The sequence below is a fragment of the Salvelinus fontinalis genome, chromosome 31 (assembly GCF_029448725.1).
Source record: "Salvelinus fontinalis isolate EN_2023a chromosome 31, ASM2944872v1, whole genome shotgun sequence".
NCBI lineage: Eukaryota > Metazoa > Chordata > Actinopteri > Salmoniformes > Salmonidae > Salvelinus > Salvelinus fontinalis.
In genome coordinates, this window is record NC_074695.1 from 2,175,214 (window position 1) to 2,196,295 (window position 21,082).

The 21,082-nt window shown below is 51.3% G+C and overlaps 1 protein-coding gene across 1 annotated transcript in view; it reads left to right on the forward strand.

The window, feature by feature from the left end:
* Window positions 1-21,082, forward strand: part of lad1 (ladinin) — a 112,732-nt gene that overhangs the window by 86,064 nt on the left and 5,586 nt on the right. The gene's annotated exons all lie outside the window — the stretch shown is intronic.

Below are 21,082 nucleotides of genomic sequence, written 5' to 3' on the forward strand. Positions count from 1 at the left end.
CTATGGTGTCTTCTCTTGGCCCAACACAGCTCCATCCTCTATGGTGTCTTCACCTGGCCCAACACAGCTCCATCCTCTATAGTGTCTACACCTGGCCCAACACAGCTCCATCCTCTATAGTGTCTGCACCTGGCCCAACACAGCTCCATCCACTATAGTGTCTGCACCTGGCCCAACACAGCTCCATCCTCTATAGTGTCTGCACTTGGCCCAACACAGCTCCATCCTCTATAGTGTCTTCACTTGGCCCAACACAGCTCCATCCTCTATGGTGTCTCTACTTGGCCCAACACAGATCCATCCTCTATAGTGTCTTCACTTGGCCCAACACAGCTCCATCCTCTATGGTGTCTTCACTTGGCCCAACACAGCTCCATACTCTATAGTGTCTGCACTTGGCGCAACACAGCTCCATACTCTATGGTGTCTTCACTTGGCCCAACACAGCTCCATCCTTTATAGTGTCTTCACTTGGCCCAACACAGCTCCATCCACTATAGTGTCGTGACTTGGCCCAACACAGCTCCATCCACTATAGTGTCTGCACTTGGCCCAACACAGCTCCATACTCTATGGTGTCTGCACCTGGCCCAACACAGCTCCATCCTCTATAGTGTCTACACCTGGCCCAACACAGCTCCATCCTCTATAGTGTCTGCACCTGGCCCAACACAGCTCCATCCACTATAGTGTCTGCACCTGGCCCAACACAGCTCCATCCTCTATAGTGTCTGCACTTGGCCCAACACAGCTCCATCCTCTATAGTGTCTTCACTTGGCCCAACACAGCTCCATCCTCTATGGTGTCTCTACTTGGCCCAACACAGATCCATCCTCTATAGTGTCTTCACTTGGCCCAACACAGCTCCATACTCTATAGTGTCCTCACTTGGCCCAACACAGCTCCATCCACTATAGTGTCTGCACCTGGCCCAACACAGCTCCATCCTCTATGGTGTCTGCACCTGGCCCAACACAGCTCCATACTCTATGGTGTCTTCACTTGGCCAAACACAGCTCCATCCTCTATGGTGTCTTCTCTTGGCCCAACACAGCTCCATCCTCTATAGTGTCTTCTCTTGGCCCAACACAGCTCCATCCTCTATAGTGTCTTCACTTGGCCCAACACAGCTCCATCCTCTATAGTGTCTTCACTTGGCCCAACACAGCTCCATCCTCTATAGTGTCTGCACTTGGCACAACACAGCTCCATACTCTATAGTGTCTGCACTTGGCCCAACACAGCTCCATCCTCTATAGTGTCTGCACCTGGCCCAACACAGCTCCATCCACTATAGTGTCTGCACTTGGCGCAACACAGCTCCATACTCTATAGTGTCTCCACCTGGCCCAACACAGCTCCATCCTCTATAGTGTCTGCACCTGGCCCAACACAGCTCCATCCTCTATAGTGTCTACACCTGGCCCAACACAGCTCCATCCTCTATAGTGTCTACACCTGCCCCAACACAGCTCCATCCTTTATAGTGTCTTCACTTGGCCCAACACAGCTCCATACTCTATGGTGTCTTTACTTGGCCCAACACAGCTCCATCCTCTATAGTGTCTGCACTTGGCCCAACACAGCTCCATACTCTATGGTGTCTGCACTTGGCACAACACAGCTCCATCCTCTATTGTGTCTTCACTTGGCCCAACACAGCTCCATCCTCTATAGTGTCTACACCTGGCCCAACACAGCTCCATCCTCAATAGTGTCTTCACTTGGCCCAACACAGCTCCATCCTCTATTGTGTCTACACTTGGCCCAACACAGCTCCATCCTCTATGGTGTCTTCACTTGGCCCAACACAGCTCCATACTCTATAGTGTCTTCACCTGGCCCAACACAGCTCCATCCTCTATGGTGTCTGCACCTGGCCCAACACAGCTCCATACTCTATGGTGTCTTCACTTGGCCAAACACAGCTCCATCCTCTATGGTGTCTTCACTTGGCCCAACACAGCTCCATCCTCTATAGTGTCTACTCTTGGCCCAACACAGCTCCATCCTCTATAGTGTCTTCACTTGGCCCAACACAGCTCCATCCTCTATGGTGTCTTCACTTGGCCCAACACAGCTCCATACTCTATGGTGTCTTCACTTGGCCCAACACAGCTCCATACTCTATGGTGTCTTCACTTGGCCCAACACAGCTCCATCCTCTATGGTGTCTGCACCTGGCCCAACACAGCTCCATACTCTATGGTGTCTTCACTTGGCCAAACACAGCTCCATCCTCTATGGTGTCTTCACTTGGCCCAACACAGCTCCATCCTCTATAGTGTCTACTCTTGGCCCAACACAGCTCCATCCTCTATAGTGTCTTCACTTGGCCCAACACAGCTCCATCCTCTATGGTGTCTTCACTTGGCCCAACACAGCTCCATACTCTATGGTGTCTTCACTTGGCCCAACACAGCTCCATCCTCTATAGTGTCTTCACTTGGCCCAACACAGCTCCATACTCTATGCTGTCTTCACTTGGCCCAACACAGCTCCATCCTCTATGGTGTCTTCACTTGGCCCAACACAGCTCCATCCACTATAGTGTCGTGACTTGGCCCAACACAGCTCCATCCACTATAGTGTCTGCACTTGGCCCAACACAGCTCCATACTCTATGGTGTCTGCACCTGGCCCAACACAGCTCCATCCTCTATAGTGTCTACACCTGGCCCAACACAGCTCCATCCTCTATAGTGTCTGCACCTGGCCCAACACAGCTCCATCCACTATAGTGTCTGCACCTGGCCCAACACAGCTCCATCCTCTATAGTGTCTGCACTTGGCCCAACACAGCTCCATCCTCTATAGTGTCTTCACTTGGCCCAACACAGCTCCATCCTCTATGGTGTCTCTACTTGGCCCAACACAGATCCATCCTCTATAGTGTCTTCACTTGGCCCAACACAGCTCCATACTCTATAGTGTCCTCACTTGGCCCAACACAGCTCCATCCACTATAGTGTCTGCACCTGGCCCAACACAGCTCCATCCTCTATGGTGTCTGCACCTGGCCCAACACAGCTCCATACTCTATGGTGTCTTCACTTGGCCAAACACAGCTCCATCCTCTATGGTGTCTTCTCTTGGCCCAACACAGCTCCATCCTCTATGGTGTCTGCACCTGGCCCAACACAGCTCCATCCTCTATAGTGTCTACACCTGGCCCAACACAGCTCCATCCTCTATAGTGTCTGCACCTGGCCCAACACAGCTCCATCCACTATAGTGTCTGCACCTGGCCCAACACAGCTCCATCCTCTATAGTGTCTGCACTTGGCCCAACACAGCTCCATCCTCTATAGTGTCTTCACTTGGCCCAACACAGCTCCATCCTCTATGGTGTCTCTACTTGGCCCAACACAGATCCATCCTCTATAGTGTCTTCACTTGGCCCAACACAGCTCCATCCTCTATGGTGTCTTCACTTGGCCCAACACAGCTCCATACTCTATAGTGTCTGCACTTGGCGCAACACAGCTCCATACTCTATGGTGTCTTCACTTGGCCCAACACAGCTCCATCCTTTATAGTGTCTTCACTTGGCCCAACACAGCTCCATCCACTATAGTGTCGTGACTTGGCCCAACACAGCTCCATCCACTATAGTGTCTGCACTTGGCCCAACACAGCTCCATACTCTATGGTGTCTGCACCTGGCCCAACACAGCTCCATCCTCTATAGTGTCTACACCTGGCCCAACACAGCTCCATCCTCTATAGTGTCTGCACCTGGCCCAACACAGCTCCATCCACTATAGTGTCTGCACCTGGCCCAACACAGCTCCATCCTCTATAGTGTCTGCACTTGGCCCAACACAGCTCCATCCTCTATAGTGTCTTCACTTGGCCCAACACAGCTCCATCCTCTATGGTGTCTCTACTTGGCCCAACACAGATCCATCCTCTATAGTGTCTTCACTTGGCCCAACACAGCTCCATACTCTATAGTGTCCTCACTTGGCCCAACACAGCTCCATCCACTATAGTGTCTGCACCTGGCCCAACACAGCTCCATCCTCTATGGTGTCTGCACCTGGCCCAACACAGCTCCATACTCTATGGTGTCTTCACTTGGCCAAACACAGCTCCATCCTCTATGGTGTCTTCTCTTGGCCCAACACAGCTCCATCCTCTATAGTGTCTTCTCTTGGCCCAACACAGCTCCATCCTCTATAGTGTCTTCACTTGGCCCAACACAGCTCCATCCTCTATAGTGTCTTCACTTGGCCCAACACAGCTCCATCCTCTATAGTGTCTGCACTTGGCACAACACAGCTCCATACTCTATAGTGTCTGCACTTGGCCCAACACAGCTCCATCCTCTATAGTGTCTGCACCTGGCCCAACACAGCTCCATCCACTATAGTGTCTGCACTTGGCGCAACACAGCTCCATACTCTATAGTGTCTCCACCTGGCCCAACACAGCTCCATCCTCTATAGTGTCTGCACCTGGCCCAACACAGCTCCATCCTCTATAGTGTCTACACCTGGCCCAACACAGCTCCATCCTCTATAGTGTCTACACCTGCCCCAACACAGCTCCATCCTTTATAGTGTCTTCACTTGGCCCAACACAGCTCCATCCTCTATAGTGTCTACACCTGGCCCAACACAGCTCCATCCTCAATAGTGTCTTCACTTGGCCCAACACAGCTCCATCCTCTATTGTGTCTACACCTGGCCCAACACAGCTCCATCCACTATAGTGTCTTCACTTGGCCCAACACAGCTCCATCCTCTATAGTGTCTACACTTGGCCCAACACAGCTCCATCCTCTATAGTGTCTACACCTGGCCCAACACAGCTCCAACCTCTATAGTGTCTACACCTGGCCCAACACAGCTCCATCCTCTATAGTGTCTTCACTTGGCCCAACACAGCTCCATCCTCTATAGTGTCTGCACCTAGCCCAACACAGCTCCATCCATCCTCTATAGTGTCTTCACTTGGCCCAACACAGCTCCATACTCTATAGTGTCTGCACTTGGCCCAACACAGCTCCATACTCTATGGTGTCTTCGTTTGGCCCAACACAGCTCCATCCTCTATAGTGTCTTCACTAGGCCCAACACAGTTCCATCCTCTATAGTGTCTGCACTTGGCCCAACACAGCTCCATCCTCTATAGTTTCTACACCTGGCCCAACACAGCTCCATCCTCTATAGTGTCTGAACTTGGCCCAACACAGTTCCATACTCTATAGTGTCTACACTTGGCCCAACACAGCTCCATACTCTATGGTGTCTTCACTTGGCCCAACACAGCTCCAACCTCTATAGTGTCTGCACTTGGCCCAACACAGCTCCATACTCTATGGTGTCTTCACTTGGCCCAACACAGCTCCATACTCTATGGTGTCTTTACTTGGCCCAACACAGCTCCATCCTCTATGGTGTCTTCACTTGGCCCAACACGGCTCCATCCTCTATGGTGTCTGCACCTGGCCCAACACAGCTCCATCCTCTATAGTGTCTGTACTTGGCCCAACACAGCTCCATCCTCTATAGTGTCTTCACCTGGCCCAACACAGCTCCATCCTCTATAGTGTCTGCACTTGGCGCAACACAGCTCCATACTCTATAGTGTCTTCACTTGGCCCAACACAGCTCCATCCACTATAGTGTCTGCACCTAGCCCAACACAGCTCCATCCTCTATAGTGTCTTCACCTGGCCCAACACAGCTCCATCCTCTATAGTGTCTGCACTTGGCCAAACACAGCTCCATACTCTATGGTGTCTTCACTTGGCCCAACACAGCTCCATCCTCTATAGTGTCTACACCTGGCCCAACACGGCTCCATCCTCTATAGTGTCTTCACTTGGCCCAACACAGCTCCATCCTCTATAGTGTCTTCACCTGGCCCAACACAGCTCCATCCACTATAGTGTCTGCACTTGGCGCAACACAGCTCCATACTCTATAGTGTCTGCACCTGGCCCAACACAGCTCCATCCTCTATAGTGTCTTCACCTGGCCCAACACAGCTTCAGCCTCTATAGTGTCTTCACTTGGCCCAACACAGCTCCATACTCTATGGTGTCTTAACTTGGCCCAACACAGCTCCATCCTCTATAGTGTCTGCACTTGGCCCAACACAGCTCCATACTCTATGGTGTCTGCACTTGGCCCAACACAGCTCCATCCTCTATGGTGTCTTCACTTGGCCCAACACAGCTCCATCCTCTATAGTGTCTACACCTGGCCCAACACAGCTCCATACTCTATGGTGTCTTCACTTGGCCAAACACAGCTCCATCCTCTATGGTGTCTTCACTTGGCCCAACACAGCTCCATCCTCTATAGTGTCTACTCTTGGCCCAACACAGCTCCATCCTCTATAGTGTCTCACTTGGCCCAACACAGCTCCATCCTCTATGGTGTCTTCACTTGGCCCAACACAGCTCCATACTCTATAGTGTCTGCACTTGGCGCAACACAGCTCCATACTCTATGGTGTCTTCACTTGGCCCAACACAGCTCCATCCTCTATGGTGTCTACACTTGGCCCAACACAGCTCCATCCACTATAGTGTCGTCACTTGGCCCAACACAGCTCCATCCACTATAGTGTCTGCACTTGGCCCAACACAGCTCCATCCTCTATAGTGTCTGCACTTGGCCCAACACAGCTCCATCCTCTATAGTGTCTACACCTGGCCCAACACAGCTCCATCCTCTATAGTGTCTGCACCTGGCCCAACACAGCTCCATCCACTATAGTGTCTGCACCTGGCCCAACACAGCTCCATCCTCTATAGTGTCTGCACTTGGCCCAACACAGCTCCATCCTCTATAGTGTCTTCACTTGGCCCAACACAGCTCCATCCTCTATAGTGTCTGCACTTGGCACAACACAGCTCCATACTCTATAGTGTCTACACTTGGCCCAACACAGCTCCATCCTCTATGGTGTCTCTACTTGGCCCAACACAGATCCATCCTCTATAGTGTCTTCACTTGGCCCAACACAGCTCCATACTCTATAGTGTCTGCACTTGGCCCAACACAGCTCCATCCTCTATAGTGTCTGCACCTGGCCCAACACAGCTCCATCCTCTATAGTGTTTTCACTTGGCCCAACACAGCTCCATCCTCTATAGTGTCTGCACTTGGCCCAACACAGCTCCATACTTTATGGTGTCTTCACTTGGCCCAACACAGCTCCATCCTCTATGGTGTCCTCACTTGGCCCAACACAGCTCCATCCACTATAGTGTCTGCACCTGGCCCAACACAGCTCCATCCTCTATGGTGTCTGCACCTGGCCCAACACAGCTCCATACTCTATGGTGTCTTCACTTGGCCAAACACAGCTCCATCCTCTATGGTGTCTTCTCTTGGCCCAACACAGCTCCATCCTCTATAGTGTCTTCTCTTGGCCCAACACAGCTCCATCCTCTATAGTGTCTGCACTTGGCCCAACACAGCTCCATCCTCTATAGTGTCTTCACTTGGCCCAACACAGCTCCATCCTCTATAGTGTCTGCACTTGGCACAACACAGCTCCATACTCTATAGTGTCTGCACTTGGCCCAACACAGCTCCATCCTCTATAGTGTCTGCACCTGGCCCAACACAGCTCCATCCACTATAGTGTCTGCACTTGGCGCAACACAGCTCCATACTCTATAGTGTCTCCACCTGGCCCAACACAGCTCCATCCTCTATAGTGTCTGCACCTGGCCCAACACAGCTCCATCCTCTATAGTGTCTACACCTGGCCCAACACAGCTCCATCCTCTATAGTGTCTACACCTGCCCCAACACAGCTCCATCCTTTATAGTGTCTTCACTTGGCCCAACACAGCTCCATACTCTATGGTGTCTTTACTTGGCCCAACACAGCTCCATCCTCTATAGTGTCTGCACTTGGCCCAACACAGCTCCATACTCTATGGTGTCTGCACTTGGCACAACACAGCTCCATCCTCTATTGTGTCTTTACTTGGCCCAACACAGCTCCATCCTCTATAGTGTCTACACCTGGCGCAACACAGCTCCATCCTCAATAGTGTCTTCACTTGGCCCAACACAGCTCCATCCTCTATTGTGTCTACACCTGGCCCAACACAGCTCCATCCACTATAGTGTCTTTACTTGGCCCAACACAGCTCCATCCTCTATAGTGTCTACACTTGGCCCAACACAGCTCCATCCTCTATAGTGTCTACACCTGGCCCAACACAGCTCCAACCTCTATAGTGTCTACACCTGGCCCAACACAGCTCCATCCTCTATAGTGTCTTCACTTGGCCCAACACAGCTCCATCCTCTATAGTGTCTGCACCTAGCCCAACACAGCTCCATCCATCCTCTATAGTGTCTTCACTTGGCCCAACACAGCTCCATACTCTATAGTGTCTGCACTTGGCCCAACACAGCTCCATACTCTATGGTGTCTTCACTTGGCCCAACACAGCTCCATCCTCTATAGTGTCTTCACTAGGCCCAACACAGTTCCATCCTCTATAGTGTCTGCACTTGGCCCAACACAGCTCCATCCTCTATAGTTTCTACACCTGGCCCAACACAGCTCCATCCTCTATAGTGTCTGAACTTGGCCCAACACAGCTCCATACTCTATAGTGTCTACACTTGGCCCAACACAGCTCCATACTCTATGGTGTCTTCACTTGGCCCAACACAGCTCCAACCTCTATAGTGTCTGCACTTGGCCCAACACAGCTCCATACTCTATGGTGTCTTCACTTGGCCCAACACAGCTCCATACTCTATGGTGTCTTTACTTGGCCCAACACAGCTCCATCCTCTATGGTGTCTTCACTTGGCCCAACACGGCTCCATCCTCTATGGTGTCTGCACCTGGCCCAACACAGCTCCATCCTCTATAGTGTCTGTACTTGGCCCAACACAGCTCCATCCTCTATAGTGTCTTCACCTGGCCCAACACAGCTCCATCCTCTATAGTGTCTGCACTTGGCGCAACACAGCTCCATACTCTATAGTGTCTTCACTTGGCCCAACACAGCTCCATCCACTATAGTGTCTGCACCTAGCCCAACACAGCTCCATCCTCTATAGTGTCTTCACCTGGCCCAACACAGCTCCATCCTCTATAGTGTCTGCACTTGGCCAAACACAGCTCCATACTCTATGGTGTCTTCACTTGGCCCAACACAGCTCCATCCTCTATAGTGTCTACACCTGGCCCAACACGGCTCCATCCTCTATAGTGTGTGCACTTGGCCCGACACAGCTCCATCCTCTATAGTGTCTTCACTTGGCCCAACACAGCTCCATCCACTATAGTGTCTGCACCTAGCCCAACACAGCTCCATCCTCTATAGTGTCTTCACTTGGCCCAACACAGCTCCATCCTCTATAGTGTCTTCACCTGGCCCAACACAGCTCCATCCATTATAGTGTCTGCACTTGGCGCAACACAGCTCCATACTCTATAGTGTCTGCACCTGGCCCAACACAGCTCCATCCTCTATAGTGTCTTCACCTGGCCCAACACAGCTTCAGCCTCTATAGTGTCTTCACTTGGCCCAACACAGCTCCATCCTCTATAGTGTCTGCACTTGGCCCAACACAGCTCCATACTCTATGGTGTCTGCACTTGGCCCAACACAGCTCCATCCTCTATGGTGTCTTCACTTGGCCCAACACAGCTCCATCCTCTATAGTGTCTACACCTGGCCCAACACAGCTCCATCCTCTATAGTGTCTTCACTTGGCCCAACACAGCTCCATCCTCTATAGTGTCTGCACTTGGCCCAACACAGCTCCATCCTCTATGGTGTCTTCACTTGGCCCAACACAGCTCCATCCTCTATAGTGTCTACACCTGGCCCAACACAGCTCCATCCTCTATAGTGTCTACACTTGGCCCAACACAGCTCCATCCTCTATGGTGTCTTTACTTGGCCCAACACAGCTCCATCCTCTATAGCAGGGGTGTCAAACTCATTCCACGGAGGGCCTTGTGTCTGCAGGTTTTTGGTCTTTCCTTTCAATAAAGCCCTAGACAACCAGGTGTGGGGAGTTCCTAACTAATTAGTGATGTTAATTCATCAATCAAGTACAAGGGTGGAGCGAAAACCCGCAGACACTCGGCCCTCCGTGGAATGAGTTTGACACCTGTGCTCTATAGTGTCTTCACTTGGCCCAACACAGCTCCATACTCTATGGTGTTTTCACTTGGCCCAACACAGCTCCATCCTCTATAGTGTCTGCACTTGGCCCAACACAGCTCCATCCTCTATAGTGTCTACACCTGGCCCAACACAGCTCCATCCTCTATAGTGTCTACACTTGGCCCAACACAGCTCCATCCTCTATGGTGTCTTTACTTGGCCCAACACAGCTCCATCCTCTATAGTGTCTTCACTTGGCCCAACACAGCTCCATACTCTATGGTGTTTTCACTTGGCCCAACACAGCTCCATCCTCTATAGTGTCTGCACTTGGCCCAACACAGCTCCATCCTCTATAGTGTCTACACCTGGCCCAACACAGCTCCATCCTCTATAGTGTCTGCACTTGGCCCAACACAGCTCCATACACTATAGTGTCTACACCTGGCCCAACACAGCTCCATCCTCTATGGTGTCCTCACCTGGCCCAACACAGCTCCATCCTCTATAGTGTCCTCACTTGGCCCAACACAGCTCCATACTCTATAGTGTCTTCACTTGGCCCAACACAGCTCCATACTCTATGGTGTCTTCACTTGGCCCAACAAACCTCCATCCACTATAGTGTCTGCACCTGGCCCAACACAGCTCCATCCACTATGGTGTCTTCACCTGGCCCAACACAGCTCCATCCTCTATAGTGTATACACCTGGCCCAACACAGCTCCATACTCTATAGTGTCTACACTTGGCCCAACACAGCTCCATACTCTATGGTGTCTCCACTTGGCCCAACACAGCTCCATCCTCTATAGTGTCTGCACTTGGCCCAACACAGCTCCATACTCTATGGTGTCTTGACTTGGCCCAACACAGCTCCATCCTCTATAGTGTCTGCACTTGGCCCAACACAGCTCCATAATCTATGGCGTCTTCACTTGGCCCAACACAGCTCCATCCTCTATGGTGTCTTCACTTGGCCCAACACAGCTCCATCCTCTATAGTGTCTACACCTGGCCCAACACAGCTCCATCCTCTATAGTGTCTACACTTGGCCCAACACAGCTCCATCCTCTATTGTGTCTGCACCTGGCCCAACACAGCTCCATCCACTATAGTGTCTTCACTTGGCCCAACACAGCTCCATCCTCTATAGTGTCTACACTTGGCCCAACACAGCTCCATCCTCTATGGTTCTTAAATTGGCCCAACACAGCTCCATCCTCTATAGTGTCTTTACTTGGCCCAACACAGCTCCATACTCTATGGTGTCTGCACTTGGCCCAACACAGCTCCATCCTCTATAGTGTCTACACTTGGCCCAACACAGCTCCATCCTCTATGGTTCTTAACTTGGCCCAACACAGCTCCATCCTCTATAGTGTCTGTACTTGGCCCAACACAGCTCCATCCACTATAGTGTCTGCACTTGGCGCAACACAGCTCCATACTCTATAGTGTCTTCACTTGGCCCAACACAGCTCCATACTCTATAGTGTCTTCACTTGGCCCAACACAGCTCCATCCTCTATAGTGTCTACACTTGGCCCAACACAGCTCCATCCTCTATAGTGTCTACACCTGGCCCAACACAGCTCCATACTCTATGGTGTCTTCACTTGGCCTAACACAGCTCCAACCTCTATAGTGTTTGCACTTGGCCCAACACAGATCCATACTCTATGGTGTCCTCACTTGGCCCAACACAGCTCCATCCTATATGGTGTCTTCACTTGGCCCAACACGGCTCCATCCTCTATGGTGTCTTCACCTGGCCCAACACAGCTCCATCCTCTATAGTGTCTGTACTTGGCCCAACACAGCTCCATCCTCTATAGTGTCTCCACCTGGCCCAACACAGCTCCATCCACTATAGTGTCTGCACTTGGCGCAACACAGCTCCATCCTCTATAGTGTCTGCACCTGGCCCAACACAGCTCCATCCTATATAGTGTCTACACCTGGTCCAACACAGCTCCATCCTCTATAGTGTCTACACCTGGCCCAACACAGCTCCATCCTCTATAGTGTCTTCACTTGGCCCAACACAGCTCCATACTCTATGGTGTCTTCACTTGGCCCAACACAGCTCCATCCTCTATAGTGTCTACACCTGGCCCAACACAGCTCCATCCTCTATAGTGTCTACACTTGGCCCAACACAGCTCCATCCTCTATTGTGTCTGCACCTGGCCCAACACAGCTCCATCCACTATAGTGTCTTCACTTGGCCCAACACAGCTCCATCCTCTATAGTGTCTACACTTGGCCCAACACAGCTCCATCCTCTATGGTTCTTAAATTGGCCCAACACAGCTCCATCCTCTATAGTGTCTTTACTTGGCCCAACACAGCTCCATACTCTATGGTGTCTGCACTTGGCCCAACACAGCTCCATCCACTATAGTGTCTGCACTTGGCGCAACACAGCTCCATACTCTATAGTGTCTTCACTTGGCCCAACACAGCTCCATACTCTATAGTGTCTTCACTTGGCCCAACACAGCTCCATCCTCTATAGTGTCTACACTTGGCCCAACACAGCTCCATCCTCTATAGTGTCTACACCTGGCCCAACACAGCTCCATACTCTATGGTGTCTTCACTTGGCCTAACACAGCTCCAACCTCTATAGTGTTTGCACTTGGCCCAACACAGATCCATACTCTATGGTGTCCTCACTTGGCCCAACACAGCTCCATCCTATATGGTGTCTTCACTTGGCCCAACACGGCTCCATCCTCTATGGTGTCTTCACCTGGCCCAACACAGCTCCATCCTCTATAGTGTCTGTACTTGGCCCAACACAGCTCCATCCTCTATAGTGTCTCCACCTGGCCCAACACAGCTCCATCCACTATAGTGTCTGCACTTGGCGCAACACAGCTCCATCCTCTATAGTGTCTGCACCTGGCCCAACACAGCTCCATCCTATATAGTGTCTACACCTGGTCCAACACAGCTCCATCCTCTATAGTGTCTACACCTGGCCCAACACAGCTCCATCCTCTATAGTGTCTTCACTTGGCCCAACACAGCTCCATACTCTATGGTGTCTTCACTTGGCCCAACACAGCTCCATCCTCTATAGTGTCTACACCTGGCCCAACACAGCTCCATCCTCTATAGTGTCTACACTTGGCCCAACACAGCTCCATCCTCTATTGTGTCTGCACCTGGCCCAACACAGCTCCATCCACTATAGTGTCTTCACTTGGCCCAACACAGCTCCATCCTCTATAGTGTCTACACTTGGCCCAACACAGCTCCATCCTCTATGGTTCTTAAATTGGCCCAACACAGCTCCATCCTCTATAGTGTCTTTACTTGGCCCAACACAGCTCCATACTCTATGGTGTCTGCACTTGGCCCAACACAGCTCCATCCACTATAGTGTCTGCACTTGGCGCAACACAGCTCCATACTCTATAGTGTCCTCACCTGGCCCAACACAGCTCCATCCTCTATGGTGTCTGCACTTGGCCCAACACAGCTCCATCCTCTATAGTGTCTACACTTGGCCCAACACAGCTCCATCCTCTATGGTTCTTAACTTGGCCCAACACAGCTCCATCCTCTATAGTGTCTGTACTTGGCCCAACACAGCTCCATCCACTATAGTGTCTGCACTTGGCCTAACACAGCTCCATCCACTATAGTGTCTGCACTTGGCCTAACACAGCTCCAACCTCTATAGTGTCTACACTTGGCCCAACACAGCTCCATCCTCTATAGTGTCTACACCTGGCCCAACACAGCTCCATACTCTATGGTGTCTTCACTTGGCCTAACACAGCTCCAACCTCTATAGTGTTTGCACTTGGCCCAACACAGATCCATACTCTATGGTGTCCTCACTTGGCCCAACACAGCTCCATCCTATATGGTGTCTTCACTTGGCCCAACACGGCTCCATCCTCTATGGTGTCTTCACCTGGCCCAACACAGCTCCATCCTCTATAGTGTCTGTACTTGGCCCAACACAGCTCCATCCTCTATAGTGTCTCCACCTGGCCCAACACAGCTCCATCCACTATAGTGTCTGCACTTGGCGCAACACAGCTCCATACTCTATAGTGTCCTCACCTGGCCCAACACAGCTCCATCCTCTATAGTGTCTGCACCTGGCCCAACACAGCTCCATCCTATATAGTGTCTACACCTGGTCCAACACAGCTCCATCCTCTATAGTGTCTACACCTGGCCCAACACAGCTCCATCCTCTATAGTGTCTTCACTTGGCCCAACACAGCTCCATACTCTATGGTGTCTTCACTTGGCCCAACACAGCTCCATCCTCTATAGTGTCTCCACTTGGCCCAACACAGCTCCATACTCTATGGTGTCTTCACTTGGCCCAACACAGCTCCATCTTCTATAGTGTCTTCACTTGGCCCAACACAGCTCCATCCTCTATAGTGTCTTCACTTGGCCCAACACAGCTCCATCCTCTATAGTGTCTTCACTTGGCCCAACACAGCTCCATCCTCTATAGTGTCTACACCTGGCCCAACACAGCTCCATCCTCTATAGTGTCTTCACTTGGCCCAACACAGCTCCATACTCTATAGTGTCTACACCTGGCCCAACACAGCTCCATCCTCTATGGTGTCTGCACCTGCCCCAACACAGCTCCATCCTCTATAGTGTCCTCACTTGGCCCAACACAGCTCCATACTCTATAGTGTCTTGACTTGGCCCAACACAGCTCCATACTCTATGGTGTCTTCACTTGGCCCAACACAGCTCCATCCACTATAGTGTCTGCACCTGGCCCAACACAGCTCCATCCACTATGGTGTCTTCACCTGGCCCAACACAGCTCCATCCTCTATAGTGTCTACACCTGGCCCAACACAGCTCCATCCTCTATAGTGTCTGCACTTGGCCCAACACAGCTCCATACTCTATAGGTTCTACACTTGGCCAAACACAGCTCCATACTCTATGGTGTCTTCACTTAGCCCAACACAGCTCCATCCTCTATAGTGTCTGCACTTGGCCCAACACAGCTCCATCCTCTATAGTGTCCTCACTTGGCCCAACACAGCTCCATCCTCTATAGTGTCTGCACTTGGCCCAACACAGCTCCATCCTCTATAGTGTCTACACCTGGCCCAACACAGCTCCATCCTCTATAGTGTCTACACCTGGCCCAACACAGCTCCATCCTCTATAGTGTCCTCACTTGGCCCAACACAGCTCCATACTCTATAGTGTCTTGACTTGGCCCAACACAGCTCCATACTCTATGGTGTCTTCACTTGGCCCAACACAGCTCCATCCACTATAGTGTCTGCACCTGGCCCAACACAGCTCCATCCACTATGGTGTCTTCACCTGGCCCAACACAGCTCCATCCTCTATAGTGTCTGCACTTGGCCCAACACAGCTCCATACTCTATAGGTTCTACACTTGGCCAAACACAGCTCCATACTCTATGGTGTCTTCACTTAGCCCAACACAGCTCCATCCTCTATAGTGTCTGCACTTGGCCCAACACAGCTCCATCCTCTATAGTGTCCTCACTTGGCCCAACACAGCTCCATCCTCTATAGTGTCTGCACTTGGCCCAACACAGCTCCATCCTCTATAGTGTCTACACCTGGCCCAACACAGCTCCATCCTCTATAGTGTCTACACCTGGCCAAACACAGCTCCATCCTCTATAGTGTCTGCACTTGGCCCAACACAGCTCCATCCTCTATAGTGTCTGCACCTAGCCCAACACAGCTCCATCCTCTATAGTGTCTTCACTTGGCCCAACACAGCTCCATACTCTATAGTGTCTTCACTTGGCCCAACACAGTTCCATACTCTATGGTGTCTTCACTTGGCCCAACACAGCTCCATCCTCTATAGTGTCTGCACTTGGCCCAACACAGCTCCATCCTCTATAGTGTCTGCACTTGGCCCAACACAGCTCCATCCTCTATAGTGTCTAAACCTGGCCCAACACAGCTCCATCCTCTATAGTGTCTTCACTTGGCCCAACACAGCTCCATACTCTATAGTGTCTAAACTTGGCCCAACACAGCTCCATACTCTATGGTGTCTTCACTTGGCCCAACACAGCTCCAACCTCTATAGTGTCTGCACTTGGCCCAACACAGCTCCATACTCTATGGTGTCTGCACTTGGCCCAACACAGCTCCATACTCTATGGTGTCTTCACTTGGCCCAACACAGCTCCATCCTCTATGGTTACTTCACTTGGCCCAACACGGCTCCATCCTCTATGGTGTCTTTACTTGGCCCAACACAGCTCCATACTCTATGGTGTCTTTACTTGGCCCAACACAGCTCCATCCTCTATGGTTACTTCACTTGGCCCAACACGGCTCCTTCCTCTATGGTGTCTTCACCTGGCCCAACACAGCTCCATCCTCTATAGTGTCTTCACTTGGCCCAACACAGCTCCATCCTCTATAGTGTCTGCACCTGGCCCAACACAGCTCCATCCACTATAGTATCTGCCCTTGGCGCAACACAGCTCCATACTCTATAGTGTCTGCACCTGGCCCAACACAGCTCCATCCTATATAGTGTCTACACCTGGTCCAACACAGCTCCATCCTCTATAGTGTCTACACCTGGCCCAACACAGCTCCATCCTCTATAGTGTCCTCACTTGGCCCAACACAGCTCCATACTCTATGGTGTCTTTACTTGGCCCAACACAGCTCCATACTCTATGGTGTCTTCACTTGGCCCAACACAGCTCCACCCTCTATAGTGTCTACACCTGGCCCAACACAGCTCCATCCTCTATAGTGTCTACACTTGGCCCAACACAGATCCATCCTCTATGGTGTCTTCACCTGGCCCAACACAGCTCCATCCACTATAGTGTCTTCACTTGGCCCAACACAGCTCCATCCTCTATGGTGTCTGCACCTGGCCCAAAACAGCTCCATCCACTATAGTATCTGCCCTTGGCGCAACACAGCTCCATACTCTATAGTGTCTGCACCTGGCCCAACACAGCTACATCCTATATAGTGTCTACACCTGGTCCAACACAGCTCCATCCTCTATAGTGTCTACACCTGGCCCAACACAGCTCCATCCTCTATAGTGTCCTCACTTGGCCCAACACAGCTCCATACTCTATGGTGTCTTTACTTGGCCCAACACAGCTCCATACTCTATGGTGTCTTCACTTGGCCCAACACAGCTCCACCCTCTATAGTGTCTACACCTGGCCCAACACAGCTCCATCCTCTATAGTGTCTACACTTGGCCCAACACAGATCCATCCTCTATGGTGTCTTCACCTGGCCCAACACAGCTCCATCCTCTATAGTGTCTCCACTTGGCCCAACACAGCTCCATCCTCTATGGTGTCTCCACTTGGCCCAACACAGCTCCATCCTCTATAGTGTCTACACCTGGCCCAACACAGCTCCATCCTCTATAGTGTCTACACTTGGCCCAACACAGCTCCATCCTCTATGGTGTCTTTACTTGGCCCAACACAGCTCCATCCTCTATAGTGTCTTCACTTGGCCCAACACAGCTCCATTCTCTATAGTGTCCTCACTTGGCCCAACACAGCTCCATCCTCTATAGTGTCTACACCTGGCCCAACACAGCTCCATCCTCTATAGTGTCTACACCTGGCCCAACACAGCTCCATCCTCTATAGTGTCTTCACTTGGCCCAACACAGCTCCATACTCTATAGTGTCTACACCTGGCCCAACACAGCTCCATCCTCTATAGTGTCCTCACTTGGCCCAACACAGCTTCATACTCTATAGTGTCTTCACTTGGCCCAACACAGCTCCATACTCTATGGTGTCTTCACTTGGCCCAACACAGCTCCATCCACTATAGTGTCTCCACCTGGCCCAACACAGCTCCATCCACTATGGTGTCTTCACCTGGCCCAACACAGCTCCATCCTCTATAGTGTCTACACCTGGCCCAACACAGCTCCATCCTCTATAGTGTCTTTACTTGGCCCAACACAGCTCCATACTCTATAGGTTCTTCACTTGGCCCAACACAGCTCCATACTCTATGGTGTCTTCACTTAGCCCAACACAGCTCCATCCTCTATAGTGTCTGCACTTGGCCCAACACAGCTCCATCCTCTATAGTGTCTTCACTTGGCCCAACACAGCTCCATCCTCTATAGTGTCTGCACTTGGCCCAACACAGCTCCATCCTCTATAGTGTCTACACCTGGCCCAACACAGCTCCATCCTCTATAGTGTCTACACCTGGCCCAACACAGCTCCATCCTCTATAGTGTCTGCACTTGGCCCAACACAGCTCCATCCTCTATAGTGTCTGCACCTAGCCCAACACAGCTCCATCCTCTATAGTGTCTTCACTTGGCCCAACACAGCTCCATACTCTATAGTGTCTTCACTTGGCCCAACACAGTTCCATACTCTATGGTGTCTTCACTTGGCCCAACAGAGCTCCATCCTCTATAGTGTCTGCACTTGGCCCAACACAGCTCCATCCTCTATAGTGTCCGCACTTGGCCCAACACAGCTCCATCCTCTATAGTGTCTAAACCTGGCCCAACACAGCTCCATCCTCTATAGTGTCTGCACTTGGCCCAACACAGCTCCATACTCTATAGTGTCTAAACTTGGCCCAACACAGCTCCATACTCTATGGTGTCTTCACTTGGCCCAACACAGCTCCAACCTCTATAGTGTCTTCACTTGGCCCAACACAGCTCCATACTCTATGGTGTCTTCACTTGGCCCAACACAGCTCCATACTCTATGGTGTCTTTACTTGGCCCAACACAGCTCCATCCTCTATGGTGTCTTCACTTGGCCCAACACGGCTCCATCCTCTATGGTGTCTGCACCTGGCCCAACACAGCTCCATCCTCTATAGTGTCTGCACTTGGCCCAACACAGCTCCATCCTCTATAGTGTCTGCACCTGGCCCAACACAGCTCCATCCTATATAGTGTCTACACCTGGTCCAACACAGCTCCATCCTCTATAGTGTCTACACCTGGCCCAACACAGCTCCATCCTCTATAGTGTCCTCACTTGGCCCAACACAGCTCCATACTCTATGGTGTCTTTACTTGGCCCAACACAGCTCCATCCTCTATAGTGTCTGCACTTGGCCCAACACAGCTCCATCCTCTATAGTGTCTTCACTTGGCCCAACACAGCTCCATACTCTATGGTGTCTTTACTTGGCCCAACACAGCTCCATACTCTATGGTGTCTTCACTTGGCCCAACACAGCTCCACCCTCTATAGTGTCTACACCTGGCCCAACACAGCTCCATCCTCTATAGTGTCTACACTTGGCCCAACACAGCTCCATCCACTATAGTGTCTCCACTTGGCCCAACACAGCTCCATCCTCTATGGTGTCTGCACTTGGCCCAACACAGCTCCATCCTCTATGGTGTCTTCACTTGGCCCAACACAGCTCCATCCTCTATAGTGTCTACACCTGGCCCAACAAAGCTCCATCCTCTATAGTGTCTACACTTGGCCCAACACAGCTCCATCCTCTATGGTGTCTTTACTTGGCCCAACACAGCTCCATCCTCTATAGTGTCTTTACTTGGCCCAACACAGCTCCATACTCTATGGTGTCTGCACTTGGCCCAACACAGCTCCATCCTCTATAGTGTCTACACCTGGCCCAACACAGCTCCATCCTCTATAGTGTCTGCACTTGGCCCAACACAGCTCCATCCACTATAGTGTCTGCACTTGGCGCAACACAGCTCCATACTCTATAGTGTATACACCTGGCCCAACACAGCTCCATCCTCTATAGTGTCCGCACTTGGCCCAACACAGCTCCATCCACTATAGTGTCTTCACTTGGCCCAACACAGCTCCATCCTCTATAGTGTCTTCACTTGGCCCAACACAGCTCCATACTCTATAGTGTCAACACCTGGCCCAACACAGCTCCATCCTCTATAGTGTCTTCACTTGGCCCAACACAGCTCCATACTCTATAGTGTCTTCACTTGGCCCAACACAGTTCCATACTCTATGGTGTCTTCACTTGGCCCAACACAGCTCCATCCTCTATAGTGTCTGCACTTGGCCCAACACAGCTCCATCCTCTATAGTGTCTGCACCTAGCCCAACACAGCTCCATCCTCTATAGTGTCTTCACTTGGCCCAACACAGTTCCATACTCTATAGTGTCTTCACTTGGCCCAACACAGCTCCATCCTCTATAGTGTCTTCACTTGGCCCAACACAGCTCCATCCTCTATAGTGTCCGCACTTGGCCCAACACAGCTCCATCCTCTATAGTGTCTAAACCTGGCCCAACACAGCTCCATCCTCTATAGTGTCCTCACTTGGCCCAACACAGCTCCATACTCTATAGTGTCTAAACTTGGCCCAACACAGCTCCATACTCCATGGTGTCTTCACTTGGCCCAACACAGCTCCAACCTCTATAGTGTCTTCACTTGGCCCAACACAGCTCCATACTCTATGGTGTCTTCACTTGGCCCAACACAGCTCCATACTCTATGGTGTCTTTACTTGGCCCAACACAGCTCCATCCTCTATGGTGTCTTCACTTGGCCCAACACGGCTCCATCCTCTATGGTGTCTGCACCTGGCCCAACACAGCTCCATCCTCTATAGTGTCTAATCTTGGCCCAACACAGATCCATACTCTATGGTGTCTTCACTAGGCCCAACACAGATCCATACTCTATGGTGTCTTCACTTGGCCCAACACAGCTCCAACCTCTATAGTGTCTGCACTTGGCCCAACACAGCTCCATACTCTATGGTGTCTTCATTTGGCCCAACACAGCTCCATACTCTATGGTGTCTTATCTTGGCCCAACACAGCTCCATCCTCTATGGTGTCTTCACTTGGCCCAACACGGCTCCATCCTCTATGGTGTCTTCACCTGGCCCAACACAGATCCATCCTCTATAGTGTCTGCACCTGGCCCAACACAGCTCCATCCACTATGGTGTCTTCACCT